Source organism: Protopterus annectens, chromosome 2.part2, assembly GCF_019279795.1.
Source record: "Protopterus annectens isolate FY-2018-M chromosome 2.part2, PAN1.0, whole genome shotgun sequence".
Lineage (NCBI taxonomy): Eukaryota > Metazoa > Chordata > Ceratodontiformes > Protopteridae > Protopterus > Protopterus annectens.
In genome coordinates this window covers 30,778,865-30,799,894 of record NC_056730.1, presented here as the reverse complement: position 1 = coordinate 30,799,894, position 21,030 = coordinate 30,778,865, and the positions used below count along the sequence as shown (strand labels likewise).

The window sequence follows — 21,030 nt, the reverse complement described above, 5'->3', positions numbered from 1 at the left end:
CGTGCATTTTCGGAAGGACAGGAAGTTTGAAACTCAAATGTATGACATCATTTAGTGACTTTAATCCCCAAATCATTCCATGATTTGCCAGAAAGCCACACATTTTATGAGGAGCAGACAAAAATATGACGCAAAAATCTGGAAATTCTGTGAAAATTTGGACAGTTGAGAAGCATTGGGTGCAACTTCAGGCAGTCCGATGGTTAGCGGCAAACAAGGGACATCCCTGAAAGGAATGCTGTCAGAACAGTTAAATCTCAGCTTCACACACATACAAGACTGGAAACCATGAAGATTATGGGTGAAAATGTCCACTGGGGGCTGGGAGGACACTGTGCAAGGAAGCAAGTCCAGCAGCACAAAGGGTCACCTAAGGTAACAACGAATAACTAGGGTGGGAGTAGAGGCTGGGGCATAAAAGCGAACACTTTCGCATGCGCGAAAGTTTTGTGGCAAGTGGGTAACGCAAGAAAATACCATGAAAACGGTACGGAAACTTGTGATGTAACAGGAAGGTCGTGTGCACCATCGGAGAACAACATTTATGGGCTAAAGTCCGGCACAGGAGTGGAAAGAAAATGCCTTAACGAGAAGACTTATTCTCCCATTGGTCAGTTAAAGGATGATCAAAAGACCACTGGAGATTTCTATCGGAGTAAAGCACCAAAACCACTATACTCGTACAGCTTTAAAGAAAGAAAGAGGTGCATAGATAGGAGTTGGCAATGTCAGCTGGTAAGTCTGCATTCCAAAGTACACGTTTCTTAACGTTTGATTTTCAAAACAAACAAGCTGATGGTTATAGTTACATTTTTGCGTTTTAAGATACATAATGATTTGTGAGTTTAGTAAAAATAAGTAAATAAAAATAAAATAAATAAAAAGTAAAATAAAAAAATGAAACTCTGTGATATTTATCTATAAGCATGCAAAGTCCCCCTCAAAAATTTGGAACATTACCTCTCACATCGAACAAATGGGTAAAATATGTAGAACACTTACTAACGATTTCAGCTAAGAAACTTCCGACATGGTTATTAACCAATTCTTCTTACTTAAAAAGAGTTAGTTTAATAGAGTTTGCATCACACCTTTATAGCATGAAGCTGAGTGGAAGATGAGATTTTTAGGATTCAAAATTAAATTTTCACATAATTAGAAGAGTTAGGAAGTTAATATGCTGTTATTATTATTATTATTATTATTACTATTATTATTAATATTAATTGCTGCTTGCCATTCTTTTGTAATTTTCTACAAGAGTCCTTCTTAATTATTTAAAATGGACAGCTATATAATGTATATGTAAGGTACTGGACCTTTCTGTTGCGTTGTATCACAGTACCTATTTCTAAAAACATGTAATCAGTTTAACTAATATGCACTGAATGAATGAAAAGCCATTTGTAAGTCCGTAGGGTTAAAGGAAAATTACTGCACAATCCAGATAAATGTGTGGTTGTAGTGCATTTAAAAGCAGACTTCATTTTCTGTTTTATATAATTACAGATATTAAAAGGAACTTCCATTAGGTGTTGTCATAACGGTTAAAGTGTTTACCTAACAGACACAAGGTATAGGGTTTGATTTGCCATCTTAAGGGAAATTGGATAGGCTTAAAATGTCCCACAAAGGTAGCTAGCTTAGTACAAACTTATGAACCTAACTTTGACAGCACTGGGTTCTTTGCAGTTCACACTATTTATTCATTCTAACTATAATGCAGAGGTTTAATATGGCAGAACTCAAATAATCTCGTAAAAGATTTTGGTCTGACCAGGACTTGTAAATGAAAAATCAATGTACTGCTCAAACTGTAAGGACAGTTCAAAGTTTATCGGGAAGTTATACTGGTAAACATTCACATCCATGTTGCATCAAATTTATAGCCAAGATTTGCCACTTTGCCACCTAAAATATTTACAACAAATGGGTGAACTGTGCTTTGACACAACTGGCAGTTCAACTGTATTATTCTACAAAAGAAAGTTTCAGTGTAAAAAAAAATAAATAACTGCATTCTCTGAGGGGGGGGGGGGTTGCATGATATGTCTCTGTGCTCTAAATAACACATTCTGAGACTTCTTCATCTTGGAGCTAAGGCACTTTTTACATTTGCTGCAGCCCCAAACAAAATAGGCAGCTTTTCCACCCCAGCACTATAAGCCATACAAATACCAGGTAATATTAATTTGGCACATTTTGAATGTAAATTCCTTAAAAAACAAATTTTCATATGCAAAATGAATTATATAGTCAGTAGAACTGGGGTGGTACTGGAGACATTGGAGGCAGGAGGGAATTGTTGAAATGTAGAGCTCAACAACAAAAGTAACTTAAACAAGGTAAAAAAAGAAAGAAAATAAAGGAAAAAAGAAAACACGTCATCATCCTCTCTTATTTCTGAACCATAATATTTAGGTCTACCAAATGTTGGTGGGACTGATATTTTTTAACAATGACCATCTAGACCCTTCCTCTGGACCTACAGCTAGGTTACATGTCATTTGTGACAGCTGAGGGAAGTGGTTCAGCTCCTTCAGATATTTTCAGTCTTTGGAAATAAAATTTCACTTTGAATTCTTCTGAGAAGCCTAGCGTTCTGAAGTGTTGAGTTGTAGAAACGCGTGGTCATTTTTGTCTTGGTCAACAAAGCAAAAATAAATTAATTAATAAAATAAATAAATGCATATGTGTGTGTGTGTGTGTGTGTGTGTGTGTGTGTGTGTGTGTGTGTGTGTGTGTGTGTATGCGTGTACATATGTGTATCTATCTATATATGAATGTGTGTATGTTATATATGTGTATGTATTTTAATATGCATATATGCACATATATGTTTATAAATGTGTTGAACATATGCATGTCTATCACATGTGTGTGTGTTTGTTCATAGGTTCATAGGTTGGTACTAGGCTATCAACCCTAGGGCCTATACAAGCCTAGCCATAACAATTCCCTGGCTATTTCTTCCCACACTATTTACCTCCCTGGAACCCTGTCTAGCTGACGTGATTCCCCGGGGTGAATTTCCTTTCTCCCATCCAATCGTCAAGTTTCCTTTTGAAGAGGGCCAAAGAGGCACTCTGCTTGACATGTATGGGCAGTCTGTTCCAGAGTCTGGGGAGTCTCTGGGTCAGGAACCTATCCCTCCAGCATGTTTTGTTTATTGTGATGACAAGGTTTAGATCCCTGAAGCGTGTGGCTCTGAGGGATTGGGATTTCTTTAAGTGTAGCATGTCCAACAGCTCTGGGTTTGACATGGCCTTGTATGTTAAGCAGAGATCGCCTCTGAGTAGACAATATGCGACAGAGTATAGCTGGAGTTTTTTAAGGTGGTCAGCGTAGGGCATCTGCTTTAGGCCTGTGATTTTTTAGTGAGGTATTTCTGCGGCCTTTCCAGTTGTTATAGATGTCTTGAGAGGTACATACCAAATGGGGCGTTGTATTCTATAATGGGTCTAATGAGGGATGAGTACAGCAGGACAATGACCTCCTTTTTTCTGGATGAAAAGCCCTTAGTGATGAGGTGTGCCACATAGAAGGATTTCCTGACTGTTGTGGCGATGTGGTTATCGAAGGTGAGACTACTGTCCACCTGTGTCCCTAAGTCTCTTATCACACCTTCGGTGTTTAGTGTACTGCCACCTGGCAATTCACAGGTACATGTTTTTTCCCAAAGGTGATGACTATACATTTCTTGGCATTGAGCTTGAGCCCATGGCTCTGGCACCAAGCATCTGTTTCTGTAAGGCTCTTTTGTAGAGTATCCACATCATTTGGGGATTCAATAATGGCTCCTAGTTTGCAGTCATCTGCAAACTTTGATAGCCAGAGTCCCTTAGTGTTGGCCTGTACTTCAGAGAAGCAGATGCCAAACAATGAGCGGTCCCAGGACTGAACCCTGAGGTACTCCACTTATTACTTGTGTGTGTGTAAGTGTGTGTGTGTGTGTGTGTGTGTGTGTATGCATGTGTATCTGTAGCTGTCTGTATACAAATATAAATATATGCCATTTGTTCTGTGATTACCCACTTAACCTAGTGTTAGGGTTAGCTGCACTATTACCTTTTAACTGCAAACTGAAAGAGGAACCACCAACTGAGCACAAGTAGGTGAAGCTGAACCCCCGATCATGTTTTCCATTTAAAACAACTGGTGTTGTGGTTTCTAAGTTTACCCAACAGTTATTTCTCTCTTTTGGGAGGTTTCTCCCTTATTTTTGTTTGTGCGACCATGAAGTTGGTATGTATAGGTTTAGCAGTGGAGTGCTTGTTCTTAGATGGGGTATGATTACTCTCTGCAAAAAAAAAATGCTTAAAATTATTTTTTTTTCTTTGGTTGATCTCTCACCCAGCTAATTCCTTGCTGTGTTGTAACTCAATAAATAATACTGGAAGCAACAGAGTCATGGTAGAGCCAGACATGCATATTGTAACAATGGACACTGATAAAGAAGGTGATAAAACATTCATTTTGTGCACTGTGTGGGTATTTTCTATATTCATCCTACCTGTGTCATCAAGTATTTGTTATCACTTTACACATGCCATCAATTAAAGAACTGCTACTCAAACTAGGAAAAACAAAAAATAAGTAATACAGTGGATATAAAAAGTGTACACACCCCTGGTAAAATGCCAGGTTTTTGAGATATAAAAAAATGAGACCACAATAAATCATTTCAAAAATGTTCCCACCTTTAATGTGACCTATAACCTGTGCAGTTCAATTGAAAAACAAACAAATCTGTTAGGGAAAAAAATATAAAAATTAAAAAAAATGTACAATATGCTGGTTGCATAAGTCTGCACACCCTTAAACTGATACTTTGTTGAGGCACCTTTTGATTTAATTACAGCATTCAGTCTTCTTGGGTAGGAGTCTATCAGCATGGAAAATCTTGACTTGGCAATATTTGGCCACTCTTCCTTGGAAAAGCAATCCAAATCTGTCAGATTGTGAGGGCATCTCTTGTGGACAGCCCTCTTCAGGTCACTCCACAGATTTTCTATTAGATTTAGGTCTGGGCTCTGGCTGGACCATTCCAAAACTTCAATTTTCTTCTGGTGAAGCCATTCTTTTGATGATTTGGATGTATGCATGGGGTCATTGTTGTGTTGAAAGGTAAAATTCCTCTTCATCTTCAGCTTTCTAGCAGATGCCTGAAGGTTTTGGGCCAAAAGTGACTGGTATTTTGAATTGTTCATAATTCTCTCTACCTTAACTAAAGCCCCAGTTCCAGCTGAAGAAAAGCAACCCCAAAGCATGATACTGTCACCACCATGCTACACCGTGGGGATGGTATTTTTTTGGTGATGCGAAGTGTTGTTTTTGCACCAAACGTACCTTTTGGAATTGTGGACAAAAAGTTCAACCTTGGTCTTATCAGACCATAAAATATTTTCCCACATGCTTTTGGGAGACTTGATGTATTGTTTTGCAAATTTTTATCTGGGCGTGGATGTTTGTCTGTGTAAGAAAAGGCTTCTGTCTTGCAACCCTACCCCATAGTCCAGACATATGGAGAATACAGGAGATTGTTGTCACATGTAGTACACAACCAGTACTTGCTAGAAATTCCTGCAGCTCCTTCAGTGTTGCTGTAGGTCTCTTGGCAGCCTCCCTGCCCCATTTTTGTCTTGTATTTTTATCAATTTTGGAGGGACATTGAGTTCTTTGCAATGCCACTGTTGTCCCATATTTTCTCCACTTTTTGATGACTGTCTTCACTGTGTTCCATGGTATATCCAATGCTGTGGAACTTTTTTTGTACCCTCCTCCTGACTGATACCTTTCAACAATGAGATCCCTTTGATGCTTTTTAAGCTCTCTGTGAACCATGGCTTTTGCTGTAGCAGGCAACTGAGTAAATGTCAGGAAAATCCTACTAGGACAGCTTAACTTTATTTGGGGTTAATCAGAGTATCTTTAATTGATGGCAGGTGTGTAGTCAACAAGACTGAATGCTGTAATTAAATCAAAAGGTGCTTCGACAAAGTATTAATTTAAGGGAAGGGTGTACACAATTATGCAACCAGAGTATTGTATGTTTTTTATTTTTTATTTTTTTTTCTCCTAACAGATTTGTTTGTTTTTCAATTGAGCTGTACAGGTTATAGGTCACATTAAAGGTGAGAAAAGTTTTGAAATGATTTATTGTGCTGTCATTTTTTTTATATCACAAAAAACTGGCATTTTATCAGGGGTGTATACACTTTTTATATCTGCTGTACATTCACTGCAGACAGAAAATACAACCCTCCAAAAGTTGTGTCCACGTAAATGAACTCACTACAAATGAAATATGTTAAAACTAAAATAAAAAAAAATCTAATAAAATAAAGAATAAAAATAAAGCATAGATCATGAACAGGTAGTTGGAAAACTGCATTACTAAATGAATTGACTCAACATTAAATGTCTAAAATAAGATTAAACTAACTAAAAAACTAAACTAATAAAGAAAATTAACAACAATTAACACATTTGACATCATCTGTATTGCACTAACAAAATAATAGAAAATAAGTGAAAGTCTTAAAGGACAACAACAGGATATTCAAGCAGATTGCTCAACCTGCTGTCTCTTTTAGTCCCTATTAGATGCTACAGCCTAAAAAATCAGAACAGCAGCTTTAAAAAGTAATCCACTCAACTGTTTTACCTCTTAGGCTTGCTACCTTTCCATACTGTTTTACTTTCACTTTGAAAACCATGTTGAAAATCCTCTAGCTGGCTCTTAAATGATGATGTCACATCTGCCAGAGCTCTTGCTGTAGTTACAGGGACGTTTCCTCCCCCAAAGTGATGTAAGCACTGCCTGATTTGCATGCTCTGTAGAAGAGCCAGTGGACCTCCCACATTGTGATGACAGCGCTGCCTTGCCCAGCCCCCTACACCCTATAAGGGTGAACAAAAGTCTCACTTCTGTTGATTGTCTATAACAGATTTATGTGAAATCTTTTGAAGAAGTTGCCAGTTCTGGGATTTGGGAGGCTGCATTTTTGAAGCCAGTAATCAATTTATGATAAATCTCTCTATCAAACTATAATGGCAAGTGCTAAGCAGCCGTCTTTGCTGGACATGCATGCATGGCAATAGCTGGGTTTGAATCCAAGTTTACATCTTTGTAGAGCAATGGAGCAAGTGTGTGTGTATGTGTGTGTGTGTATGCAAGCAAGGGGCAAGTGTGTGTGTGTGAATGCAAGCAAGGGGCAAGTGTGTGTGTGTGTGTGTGTGTGTGTGTGTGTGTGTGTGTGTGTGTGTGTGTGTGTGTGTGTGTGTGAATGCAAGCTGGGGGCAAGTGTGTGTGTTTATAGTGTATCATTTGTTAGCTATTTAACCAACTAGGAAGGAAAAATAAGTGGAAGTTTGATGCTTCGCAAAGCAGTGATTATTCCCAGTACTTTGGAGCTTGTTCCTAAATTTGACAGGAGGTGTGCAACAAAAAAGCCTCCCACTGTAAGGAAGGAAATGTTGACAAGAAAATAGTACATTAGTCTGTTCACCTGCTGTGAGCTGTCAATCACATGCAGATAATGGGTCAAATTACCCTTATCTCTTTAACAGCTAGGGAAGGTAGGTGTGAAGGGGGAGGGGAGATACCTTGAAGAACTAGATTTCAGCCTTCACAAAATAAATCAAGTTAGCATTTCTAAAAAGAAACAGCAATGAAATGCACTTTTCAGTTCTGTTCTGTAGCATTTGCACTGCTTGTGTTTGAAGTAGTCATTGAAAAAGAATAACATTTTAACCAAAAATAGGCGACTGTAACACAGCAGTGAATGCCTGTAAAATCAGTGCACTGACAGGAGCTTTAGGGAAAATGTGGCAGACATGATGTAATTTTTTGGAGACAAACAATGCATTCTGGGATACTTAGAGGCAGAATAAACAATCAGAATTATTTCAAGATGCCAGACCCCATGTGGTCAGAGTCAGAATTTGCGTATAAAAATATCTAAAAAGCTCTATAAAGAGTCCCAGAGTGGTATTAAAATGTAGGAAACACCAAACCATGATAAAATAAACATGTTTTTTGAGTCTGTGGGTGTGGTTCTCCTTTAAACAAATGATTAAAAAAGTATCTTACAACTACTGTAAAAAACACTTCTAAGGTATTTTATTGAGTGATGATCAGGGTTTTCTACAGAACATCATTCTTGCTGAGATTTCTAAGTATACGCTGGCAGCAATTCCTTACTTCTGGGAGATTTCCCTTTTCTTTGAGTTAGTGCGACCATGGAGTCAATATATATATATATATATATATATATATATATATATATATATATATATATATATAAGTTTCAAGGTGTGTAGAGGCTTGCCTCCTCATATTAGTGGTGAAGGGGCCTTGCCTCCCTGCAAAAAACATTTGTAGTTACCTTTTTTACTCTTCTGTGTTTCAGGCATTATTTTTTTGCATTTTTAATGTTCGCTTCTTTGCCATTCTGCTATCCAATGTAGAAATGTTCTATTCATATATCTTATGGAAACTACGTGCATTCATGTACAGTAGAAAACTTGCACAGTTATTACAACTCATTGAAATCAGTGAAACAGTAATGGGAACCTTAACAAAGAGAGAAAATTGATACATGGACTATGTGGCTGTCTGGATTGTGTAATAATCAAATAATTTATATTGTAAGACTAAGGAACGCTATTCAAGATGAGTTGCGAACCATAGCTAGCTTTAGGCACTAGCAAACCCTGCTGTCACTGGGGGCCCCAACAACAGAATGTTTACTTATTTTGCCACTTCATAGCATATCTGTCAAATCAGCTAAAGCTATTTCAGCAATCGTGTGTACTTAAACTGAGGGTGGTGGGGTAATAATAACTCTTTATTTTTAGTGCTTTTAAAATTCAAAGATTTCTCTGGTTATCATAACAGTGTTTTGTAACAGGCGTCACAATTCCATTAAATGAATACACGAACGGCACTTCAAACCAGGAAATCAACAGATAAAACTAATCCAAACCTAGGCGCAGGACCAAGTAAAAATAAAAAGGATTTATTCCAAGTAAATAACGAATCGTTATTTACTTGGAATAAATCCTTTTTATTTTTACTTGGTCCTGCGCCTAGGTTTGGATTGGTCTTATCTGTACAATTCCATTAAATATTTTACCACTGACATAGTGCCCCTGGCTTAGTTAAGTCCTCCTAGTGGACATTCTGTCTCCAACAAAACTACCAACATAGCCAGCTTTACCTACAATACCTGAGGTTGCAGCAAAGGTGGGGGTGGGTCTTAATCATACTTGCCTATTTGGGGGCTCTACGAAAGCTGCTGTTGGTTGGGGAAAAATGATCAAAACAATGTATTAATTTTCTGATTGCATACTTTAACCTGAGTAGGGCTGTGATATGACAATGTTAGAATAAAGCTGATTATGAACATGAGCAAGGTAAGCATTAGAAATCAGCAGCCCAGAGTGACCTATCTCAGTACATACCTTAGATTTTAAAAGGAACTGATGTTTATGATCTTCAGGGATGGTTTTCTCTTTCAGGGAGTTTTATAAATACTGGCAGAATACTAGATACTATAACTCTCAATATATTTGCTGAAGAATTCCAGCCAAAGCAAAAAGCCAAAAATAATAACAGAATAAAATCTCAAAGTCAGAAACTCATTTTAAATATATTTTCTAATTCACTTAAAAGTTATTAAAATAACACATTTTGGATCAACATGTATTTTTGGATAATAACAAGTATGAACTTATGATATCTGGATTTATTGACTGTCTGTAATGAATGATTTACCAGCAAATTAAATGTTTTGAGGGACAGAGCAAAATTATGAGGCAAAATCAGGGACAGTCTGTGAAATCAGGGATAGTGACAGTTATGCATTGCTCCTCAATAAGGTAAATAAAAGTGGCTTACCCTGCTATTGTTTGGCAACATCATTTTTTTTTTTAAACCTTTATCTTCCTACTTAAGGCGTCTCCTTGGTCGTCCGCGTGGTGTGCTGCCCCCTGGAAGCCCAGCGTTCCTAATCGGGTTGTCCCCCTCCCTGCTACTTTTCACAAGGTTTCTCTGAATCTACAAGGCAGGCCACTATAGCGTGGACACCCAGGATGCATCCCTTCTACCTCACAGTGTTAGCTATAGTTGATAGCCTTACAGAATTTGATCCTGGAAGCCCAGCGTTCCTAATCGGGTTGTCCCCCTCCCTGCTACTTTTCACAAGGTTTCTCTAAAGCTACAAGGTAGGCCACTATAGTGTGGACACCTAGGATGCATCCCTTCTACCTCACAGTGTTGGCTATAGTTGATAGCCTTACAGAATTTGCTGTATGTGCAATTTTGTCTTGTAACATTGCTACAGTAGTTTAAACAGGATCAGCACACTCGCGGAACTAACTGAGGCTATTTTTTTTATTCCTTTTTCCCTTTCTTGCAGTTGCTAGTTATGTTTTATTCTAATATTTATAGTTGAATTCCTTTCTCCAATATGCCTCTAGAGGGCAGCGGTACACAACGTCTGCTAGCATTTAATTCACTTCGTCCTGGATCTCTGTACCGCCTAACGCTACCCTCTGGTTTAGGCATAATATCTAACCATGAGATCTTACAGTAGACTCTACTTTATATAGTAAGACGTTGCTGGATTTGTATTAACTTAATTACTATATTTCCCTCAATAAGGTGTTTCTTACCTTAACTTTGTACACTAACTGTAGTAGTAACTTTAATAATACATTCCCATAATAAGGAGTTTTCTTACCTTGCTAAGCGACTTCTGTGCTTAGCTTCACTGAAAGGACTGATTGGCTCCGCACTCTCCACTAGCTGGTTCGAGGTATTGCAAGACCCTACCCCCTAGTATAGCCCTCCTCCCTAATTGGTATAAGTACAGCATTCTCCCCCCCTCACCTCTATCCCAAACGCTATATGTATTAGCTCTCCCATGCGGCACCATTTTTAAACCTTTATCTTCCCACTTAAGGCGTCTCCTTGGTTGTCCACGTGGTGTGCTGCCCGTAAGTACATATGTGTGTATTAAAACTACAGTATTCTTTATTGTAACTACTGTTATTATCATTTTTACACGGTGTTTCTGCTTTATTGCTTTTATTTGGTCCTCCTATTATGTCTATCTTCAATATACTAGTCCATATTAAGGAAAGCTGGATTGATATTTTGACCTACTGTTCCTTAATTCATGCCTAGCACAAGTGTTGTGGCCCTGTTTAAATTATTGTACTGCCATAATTCACGTGTTTAATACTGTGTTTTCATGCTAGAACTGCTATGTTATTTCATGCCTAGCATCGGCTTATTGAATATTTACAAGTGTTTTGGGCCTGATTAAATTATTATAGTGTTGTACAATAGGTAGGTAATACTGTTTTGTCATGCTTATACTGATTTGCTAGAAGGTTGGGTGTTATGTTAAGCTCTTGATGTTGAGAAGGGGTTTTTGTTGCTAATAATAAGTGGGAACAGTGCACGAGTATCCTTGCGACTGTCTCATCTTTTGGCTAAGGATACCGAAAGGGTGTTTGTTATGAAACATTGGATAATACCATAAATGCTCTGTATTTGGGCTCTGTAATACCATCTTTCTATCCTGAACATTCGCGTAAGTGGGAATAGTATGAGAGTGTGCATCCGACTGTCTTGTTTAGGCGAAGACAAACAAAATGTGCCTTACTGTTTAAACTTTTGATAACTGTACTAATGCTATGTATCTGATTGCTGTAATTACTGAAAGTTACCTATATTGCCTTTTACTTGAGCTCACATCTACTCTTGCACTTCTTTTTCCCTTCTCTTTCTCTCTATCCCTGTATGTAATTCTACCATTACTCATAACCTCCCTCTCTCTCTTCCTTTCTAGCCTGGAAGCCCAGCGTTCCTAATCGGGTTGTCCCCCTCCCTGCTACTTTTCACAAGGTTTCTCTGAAGCTACAAGGCAGGCCACTATAGCGTGGACACCCAGGACACATCCCTTCTACCTCACAGTGTTGGCTATAGTTGATAGCCTTACAGAATTTGCTGTATGTGCATTTTTTTGTCTTGTAATATTGCTACAGTAGTTTAAACAGGATCAGCACACTCGCTGAACTAACTGAGGCCGTTTTTTTATTCCTTTTTCCCTTCCTTGCAGTTGCTAGTTATGTTTTATTCTAATATTTATAGTTGAATTCCTTTCTCCAATATGCCTCTAGAGGGCAGCAGTACACAACGTCTGCTAGCATTTAATTCACTTTGTCCTGGATCTCTGTACTGCCTAACGCTACCCTCTGGTTTAGGCATAATATCTAACCATGAGATCTTACAGTAGACTCTACTTTATATAGTAAGACGTTGCTGGATTTGTATTAACTGAATTACTATATTTCCCTCAATAAGGTGTTTCTTACCTTAACTTTGTACACTAACTGTAGTAGTAACTTTAATAATACGTTCCCATAATAAGGAGTTTTCTTACCTTGCTAAGCGACTTCTGTGCTTAGCTTCACTGAAAGGACTGATTGGCTCCGCACTCTCCACTAGCTGGTTCTACCCTGCTTCGCTCCCCTCCCTACCCCCTTATCCCACCCACCCCACGTGCTCCTACGCTTATACTTCCCTCACCACACCCCCTCCTGAAAACAACCTACCCTAACAATCTACCAATTGACATAACTCCACCTCATCTCACCTATTCTACTTTCCAAACAACCCTCTCCTATACTGTCTTACCTTACTCATATACCTGTAGCTATTACTTCCTAACAAAGACCATACCCTCCCATAATTTATATTGTAGTTATATCATAACTCTTTTTCTGTAAGGTTCCATAACTCTTCTTTGCAGTATGTCTTCCAAAACTAACAGTACCCTGCCTAAGACTCCTATAACTAAAAGCAACCTAGCCAAGCTAATACTCTTACTCATACTTTCTCTAGTTCTCACACTGTCTTATCTCCTTACCGCTTATGAAAAGGCAAATAATTACCACATCAATTACTTTCTCAAACAAACAGCCATTGATTTTACTACCCAAAAATTGACTCATTTAAACATCACATCCACCTCTAACTACCTCCTAGCCAAATACCATCGACTTTCACATATTAAATGAAATAATCCAATGTTAAGGAGTCTAAAGTATCTAACCACTTTCTCCTGTAAACCATCTTTACAATTTAAAACTTCAACCCTAAAAGATGGTGACATACATCCTAACCCAGGACCCACTAATATCTCTGCTGAAACAAGACATATTATCACAAACTCCACCCTTCCAACACTAACCACTGATTCTAATGCCTTACTTATAGGACATCTTAATATCCGAAGTATTAACAACAAGGTCACCCATCTCTACACTCTCCTTGAAAATCACTCCTTTGATATTTTCTGTCTAACTGAAACTTGGTTAAAACCTTGTACTAAAGATAATGAAATAATTCCCCCAGGTTACAATATACAGAGACTGGACCGCATTACACATAAAGGTGGGGGAGTAGCACTGCTGTTTAAGACTGGACTACACATCTCCTCAGTACCCTATAACCCACTGCAGGATACTAAGGCTGAACTCCTTATTTCTAAACTACAATTAAACCCAAACAAGTCAATCTATATTATCTGTATCTATCTACCTCCTGGAAATAACTCTACCATAATAGAAAATATCCTTAGTTGGGTGTCTTCTACTTACCCACAAGAAACTATCATATTAGGAGATCTTAACTATGACTGGTCCTCAATCAATACAGACAACCCTTCCTCGCACATTAATCTTTATGGCTTTACTCAGACAATAAACACCACTACTAGAATCATTAAACCCAACAACAAAGAAAGTATATTATATTGGATTCTTATTAACAAACAACAACAAACTTATCTAGTAGGTACTTTGCCTGATGATGTAAGTGACCATACTTTAACTTACATCATAAGACAAAAGAGTGTTACTACTAACACCCCAACCTATACGATCTCACGAAGTAATAAACTCTTTAACCTACTTTTATTCAAAACTGAACTAAATGCCTACAACTGGAACCCTCTAAAAACTCTCCCACTTGAAGATGCTGTTAAATATTTTAATGCCAAATTCTTAACAATCCTTGATAAGCATGCACCAAAATGATCTATTAGAGTCAAATCTAAGCCTGCCCCCTGGCTAACTAAAGAAACAAGATAAAAATTATTACTAAGAAACAAAACATGGGCAAAGTGGAGAGCTAGCAAATCACCCTCTGATCAACAAACCTTTAGACACTTAAGAAATAGTACTAAAAAAGCCATACTTACAGACAAAAAGAACTACTATAGTAAACTGCAGCAAATTAATCACAACAATCCCCAAAGGTTCTGGTCAACCTTAAATACTACTACACCCAGGCCAGACTAGTACACCCTCTCCATCAGGGTCTGAAAAGAATACAACACATGAAACTGCTAATGCCTTTAATTCCTTTTTTACCGATACCATTAACTCACTAGCCTCTCACCTTTCCATTGACAAGTCTAGCGTCCCTAGCTACACATCTTCAAATCTCCCTACTTTCCAACTACAACCCATCTCTACCACCTTTATCCAAAAACTTATCCAAAAACTTAAACCTTGTACCCCCTCTGCTGATCAGCTACCATCAGAATACCTTCAAAAAGCAGCTGATGCAGTGGCCTATCCCATATCCATCCTTATAAACAGAACCATTAGTGAAGAAACCATCCCTGATATCTGGAAAATCTCACACATTATCCCCTTACATAAAGGAGGCAACTGTACTGAGTATTCTAATTACAGGCCTATAGCACTCTTGTCACCCTTAGCAAAAATTATGGAGAAATGTATTCACTATCAGTTAATGGGTCACTTAACTCAACATAACTTACTAGCTAACTGCCAGCACGGTTTTAGGCCATTTCATAGTACCACCACAGCTCCCCTATCCTTTACTGATTTCATCAATAAAAACCGCAACAATAATATTCTCTCATCAGCACTCTTTATAGACCTGTCAAAAGCCTTTGATATGGTTAACCACCCCCTGCTCATAAAAACCCTAGAATCTCTTTCTTTAGAACCCAAGGCTATTCGCTGGTTCACTTCCTACCTCAGCAATAGGAAACAGGCAGTTCTCTGGGATAACAAACTCTCATCTCTTCTGCGGGTCTCACTTGGTGTCCCCCAAGGCTCTATTCTTGGACCTCTTCTATTCTCCTTATTCATAAACGACCTACAAGTAGCTATACCTCAAGCTACATGCATACAATACGCAGACGATTCTACACTCATATGTTCTGCTAAAACCATTTCGGAATTACAAACACTAACACAAAATGTATTTAACGCAGTAGAGGCATGGTTCTTAAAACGCTGCCTCCTTTTGAATGCTAAAAAAAACAAACTCTTGCTCTTTAAGCCTACTATTAAGTCCTCCCCAATAGAATTCTCTATCTTATCCAAAAATGGCACACATATATCCCCTGATTCTACCACCAAGCTGCTAGGTGTCACTATAGGCAATAACCTTACCTTTGATAATCACATTAATAACACTATCAAAACTGTAAATAGAAAACTGGGCTCCTTCTACAGAATTAAAATGTTCTTAACTCCTATAGCCAAAGCTACACTTGCCCACTCTCATCTTATTTCCACTCTTCTCTATGCTTCACCTATATACACTAACCTAAAGAAAAATAATCTCTCTAAACTGGCTAATAGATACAATAGTATTGCCAGGTTTGCTACCGGAAACCAATTTAGAACTCACCACTGTCAGAACCTACAGCAACTCCACTGGCTTGAACTAAAAAACATGTTGATACTTTCCCAACTCACCTTTGCCCGTAGGATATTTTACCAACCTAATAACACACCTATACTTTCTAACCTTATTACCCCTTATACTAACCTAAATTCATTACACTCTTCAAGCAAACTTCTAGTGAGGTTAACTAAGTCTAATAACATCGCTGGTGACTCCCTATTCTCCAATACCATTGGTAAATATTGGAATCTCCTACCTACTGCTCTAACTTCCATTCCCTCCCCTGTTCTTTTTAAACAAAACCTTAAAAACACCCTAAAATACACTGGTTATGCCCATGCATCAATCCTGACTAAATTTTGTGACTTCCACAATTTTTTCTCTCTCTCTTTAACACCTTCTTTCTATTCTCCCTCTACTACCTACTTTTTGAGAAGCTTCTCTCATAATCTCCTTTTACAAGTAGGAACTATTACAATCCATTAAAGAATTTTGGATGTAAAAGTAATTTCCTGAATGTGCTTTACACTTGCCACAAATGTTTTACTGTTACAGAACCTTTCTATTTTGTATTTCTATAACCATAACTTAATTGTGTTTCTCTACATAGTATGTAAGTAGAATTTCTGTAATGTAGTCTAGAATCATGTTTAACCTGTTACTTATTTTTATATATATAATGTAACCGTGTTTTGTCTCTATGTGGAGCTTTTCTCCCCGGGCCTCTGCTGAAAATGGAAATATATCCAGTCAGACCAGTCCGGCAAACAAATGTAAAATAAATAAATAAAAATAAATAAATAAATCTATGGCTTATGATTGTGTGCGCATGTGCGAGTGTGCGTGTATCTATAAAACTGTTACTGATTTTTATCTGTGCACACCCAATAATGCCAGGACATTTACTTTACTTTTCTGGGAAGCAGTAAAAATGCAATTAAAAAGTAATAGTTCAAAAGTACGGCACAAAGTATATCACAGAACATTCAGACACTTAGCTCTTCTGGGAGTCTGGTAGCCCCCACATATCAATTGGTAGCAGTTGTGGGATAGCCACATCTCATATTAATTGTTTGATAGTGGTGAGACAGCCACATCACATATTAATTGGATTGTTGTGGTGTGGATATTGAATTCCTGTAGCTTGTGTACAGTGGTCACTGAAGGTGTTTGTACTCTAAATCAGCCATGCAGTGAACATTCAGAGTTCAGATCACAATTGTTTTATTTTGTTTGTTAGGTTAGTTAGTCAGGGAGAGCAGGAAAGCATGTCAGCAGAGGAGTATGGCAAGCTGACAAGGAGCCAGTTGGCTAAGATGTGCCAGGCTAAAGGAGTGGTGCATGGAAACCTGACTAAAGCAGACATGATTGCAGCTTTAGTCACAGCTGTATCAGAAAATAGCAAACAGGAGGATGATCAGACTGGCCGTGGAGATGTACAACACTCAGAGAATGGGCAGCTCAACCTTGTCACAGAGAACTTAAAAATACTTCTGGAGTTAGAGACCAAGCATTTAGAAATGGAAACAGCAGAGAGACTGAGACACCTGGAAGCTGAGGAGAAGGAGAGACAGAGGGAACATGAAAAAGAGATGCTGAGTATTCGTTAGAGTCATGGAGGTAATGGGGAAGGGAGTAACTGAACCCCAGACGCAAGAAAGATCAGTACATTCCTTCCACAATTTACAGAGCAGGATAATTTTAATAGTATCATTCATATGTTTGAAAGGGTATGTAAACAGTATAATGTTAACCAAGGCCTCTGGGTACAATTCCTGATCCCCTTACTCCATGGTAAAGCTGTGACTGTTCTGTCCAAACTGTTTGATAATGACATTTTAAATTATGATGTTGTAAAGAATTGTTTGCTAGAATTTTTTAAGGTAACACCTGAAACTTATAGGAAAAAGTTTTGTGAACATAGACGGAAGGCAGATGAAAATGTATGTAAATATGTAGCTGAACTAAGCACTTATTTTCATAGGTGAGTGAGTGGATGTCAAGTCACCACTTTTGAAGGGCTGGCAGACATTTTGGTGAGGGAACATGCCCTTAGCACTTTTCCTGAGGACTTGAGGGTCTGGTTAGCTGATAGACAATGCCTTACTGGAGATGAGTTGGGGAAGAAGGGAGACCTATACCTAGCAAGCAGGGCATCACTGCACAGGAAAGGGGCACCCACTGCTGCTCATGGGTCTAAGGGAACACATGGTGGGAGCCCAGACTGCCCCAACAGAATCTGCCAGTAGCAGGGGATGCCACTAGTCCAGGTACCTATGGTTAAATGTTTTAACTGCAACTAGTGGTGCCATGTAGCATATAGATGCCCACAGAGGCAAGGTGGGGAACAAAAGGTGGGAGAGCCAGTAAGTGGGAACGACAAATTGCCAACAATAAGTTGTCTTGAGACAGCAAGGGTACCAAACTACCATCCTGCAGATGTCCTGATAGGGAAGGATTTTGATAATGCAGTACTGTGTGATCATGCAGTTATATGGAGACAGGCTTGGAGACAAGCATATGGGTCTGGTAGCCTGGGGGAGACCCAGACTTACAGCCAGGACTGGTGAGGTGGTTACTTCAGTGAGGGAGCTAACCCATAGCAGTGAGACTAAAGGTGAGCCACAGTTGCTTGTGGGTACTGCTGTTTCCTTTGACAGCGTGACTGCAAGGGCAGATGTGAGTAGTAGTACCCAGGCTGACAGTGAGGCACCATTGTCAGAGGATACCAGACTTCCTGTGGAAGGGGAGCTGGGAAGAGTTGCAAAGAGAGAGTTGAAACATGCTCAGCTTTCAGACCCTACATTACAAGGCCTGAGGCCGGTAGCTAGGGATGTACCTGATTCTCAAGGGAAGGGTGAATCTGTATACTGGGGCAAAGGATTACTGTACAGAGAGTGGACCCCTGAGGGAAGGCTAGAGTGTGAGAGAATACAGCAGTTATAAGTGCCTAGAGCCTACCGTCTGGCACTTCTAACCATAGCCCATGATATTCCCTTTGCAGATCATATGGATATTGTGAGGCCTCTGAGTACCACAAGTTCCACAGGGAAAAAGTATATCCTAGTGGTAGTAGATTATGCTACCAGATATCCTGAGACAGTGGCTCTGTCTTTCACTGAGGCAGAAAGGTGGCAAATGCTTTGTTAGAGATTGTCAGCAGGGTAGGTTTCCGAAAAGAAATACTGACTGACATAGGTGCCAATTTCATGTCAGACCTGCTGACTTTTTTGTGGAAGTACTGTGGGGTGAAGTACCTAAAGTCCCCCTTTACCATCCCCCAGACTAATGGTCTTGTTGAGAGATTATACTCTACACTCAAGACCATGCTACGGGCATTTGCATATGAGCTTAAGAGGGACTGGGACAAATATTTACCCCATCTGTTGTTTGCTTCCAGAGAGGTTCCCAGTAATCCACAGGTTTTTTCATTCTTTGAGTTGTTGTACGGGCATAGTGTGAGGGGGCCTCTAGATTTAATTCGAGATGAGTTGGAGGGTGAGTGTGAATCCCACAAGGAGTCTGTTGTAGCATATTTCCTAAACCTCAGGACAAGGCTCAGGGAACTCATAGGCATAGCCCAGGAGAACCTGGCAGAAACCCAACAACAGAAAAAGATCTGGTATGACAGGAATGCTTGAACTAGAGACTATGCTGTAGGGCAGCAGGTAATGGTTGTCATTCCTGTCAGACACAACAAGCTGCAGGCAGCTTGGGAAGGACCCTACAAGGTGGTAAGGAAGGTCAGTGATGTTAACTACATGGTAGAACTGTTAGGCAGAAGGCAGGGGCACAAACTGTACCATGTTAACATGATGAATCCTTACCATGCTAGGGAGGCCCTTGTGCTGAGTATTTGCAGTAGATGGCAGGAGGAGTCTGATAGAGATCTGGTGACTGATCTCAGTGAGGCTTGGACTGACACCTCAGTGGAAGGGGTAGCAATGTTCCAGCAGCTATCCTCTACCTAGGTTTGATAAATCCAAGCAGTGTTACAGGAGTTTGGGGACATGTTCATGGAGAAACCAGGGTGCACCCACCTGGTGCAGCACCATATGGATACAGAACCCCAAATGCCTATTAGGCATGCTCCTTATACGGTGCCTGAGAGAGTCAAACAGACTCTGAGGGAGGAAATGTTGGAACTCAGGGTAATTCAGGAGTCTAGCAGTCCCTGGGCCTCTCCAGTGGTGCTGATACCTAAGAAGGATGGCAGCACCAGGCTCTGTGTGGACTAAAGGAAATTAAATACATACACAGAGTCAGATGCTTACTCCATGCCTAGGACAGATGAAGCCCTAGAGCAGCTTGGTGGGGCTAAGTATCTTACCACCACTGATCTTACCAAGGGTTACTGGCAGGTGCCCTTGACTCCCAGTGTTAGAGAGAGGACAGCCTTTGTGACTCCCTTTTGGCTTGTATGAATTCACAAAGATGACCTTTGGGATGAAAAATGCTCCAATGACTTTCCAGAGGCTGGCAGATCATATCCTAGCAGGAGCAGGAGGGTTTGCCCTTGCTTACCTAGATGATATTGCCATCTACAGCCATTCCTGGCAAGAGCACCTTCAGCATGTCAGGGAGGTGCTGGGCAGACTACAGAGGGCAGGATTGACCATTAAGCCCAGGAAATGTCAGGTTGGTATGGCAGAAGTCTCCTACCTAGGACATAGAGTGAGGAGTGGTAAGATCAGGCCAGAACTGCCCAACGTGGAAACCATTCAGGCATGACCTGCACCTGTGACCAAAATCAAGTGAGGGCATTTTTAGGGACAACAGGGTACTACAGAAAGTTGGTCCTCAGTTATAGTACCATAGCTGCTCTCCTCACAGACCTGACAAGGACAAACAGGCCAGATAAGGTAGTGTGGACTCCAGCATGTGAGCAGGCATTCCAGAAGCTTAAAGGAGCTTTGGGAGGACCCCCTTGTGTTAGTCAGTCCAAATTACAACAAATAATTTGTTGTGCAGGTGGATGCTTCAAACCATGGGGTGGGGGCTGTACTTAGCCAGTTTCGTCAGAGGGAGAAGAGCACCCAGGGGTTTATCTCAGTCTTAGGCTCCAACCCAAGGAGGAATACTATGCAGCTGTAGAAAAGGAGTGTCTAGCCATAGTGTGGGCACTGCAGAAACCGCAGCCTTATCTGTAGGGAGGAAAATTCACTGTAGTTACGGATCGCAATCCCCTATAATGGTTACATTGAGCCAGCCAGCAAAATGCCAAGTTGCTAAGGTGGAGCCTAGGATTGCAAGCATATGATATGTCAGTGCAGCACCGCAGT

The 21,030-nt window shown here is 39.7% G+C and overlaps 1 long non-coding RNA gene across 1 annotated transcript in view; it reads left to right on the top strand.

The window, feature by feature from the left end:
• Window positions 1-307: 307 nt before the first annotated feature.
• LOC122795522 overlaps window positions 308-21,030 on the top strand; it is a 659,862-nt gene continuing 639,139 nt past the window's right edge. Inside the window, exon 1 of the long non-coding RNA XR_006363827.1 lies at window positions 308-735. This is a non-coding gene — a long non-coding RNA (uncharacterized LOC122795522). The remainder of the gene's footprint in view (window positions 736-21,030) is intronic.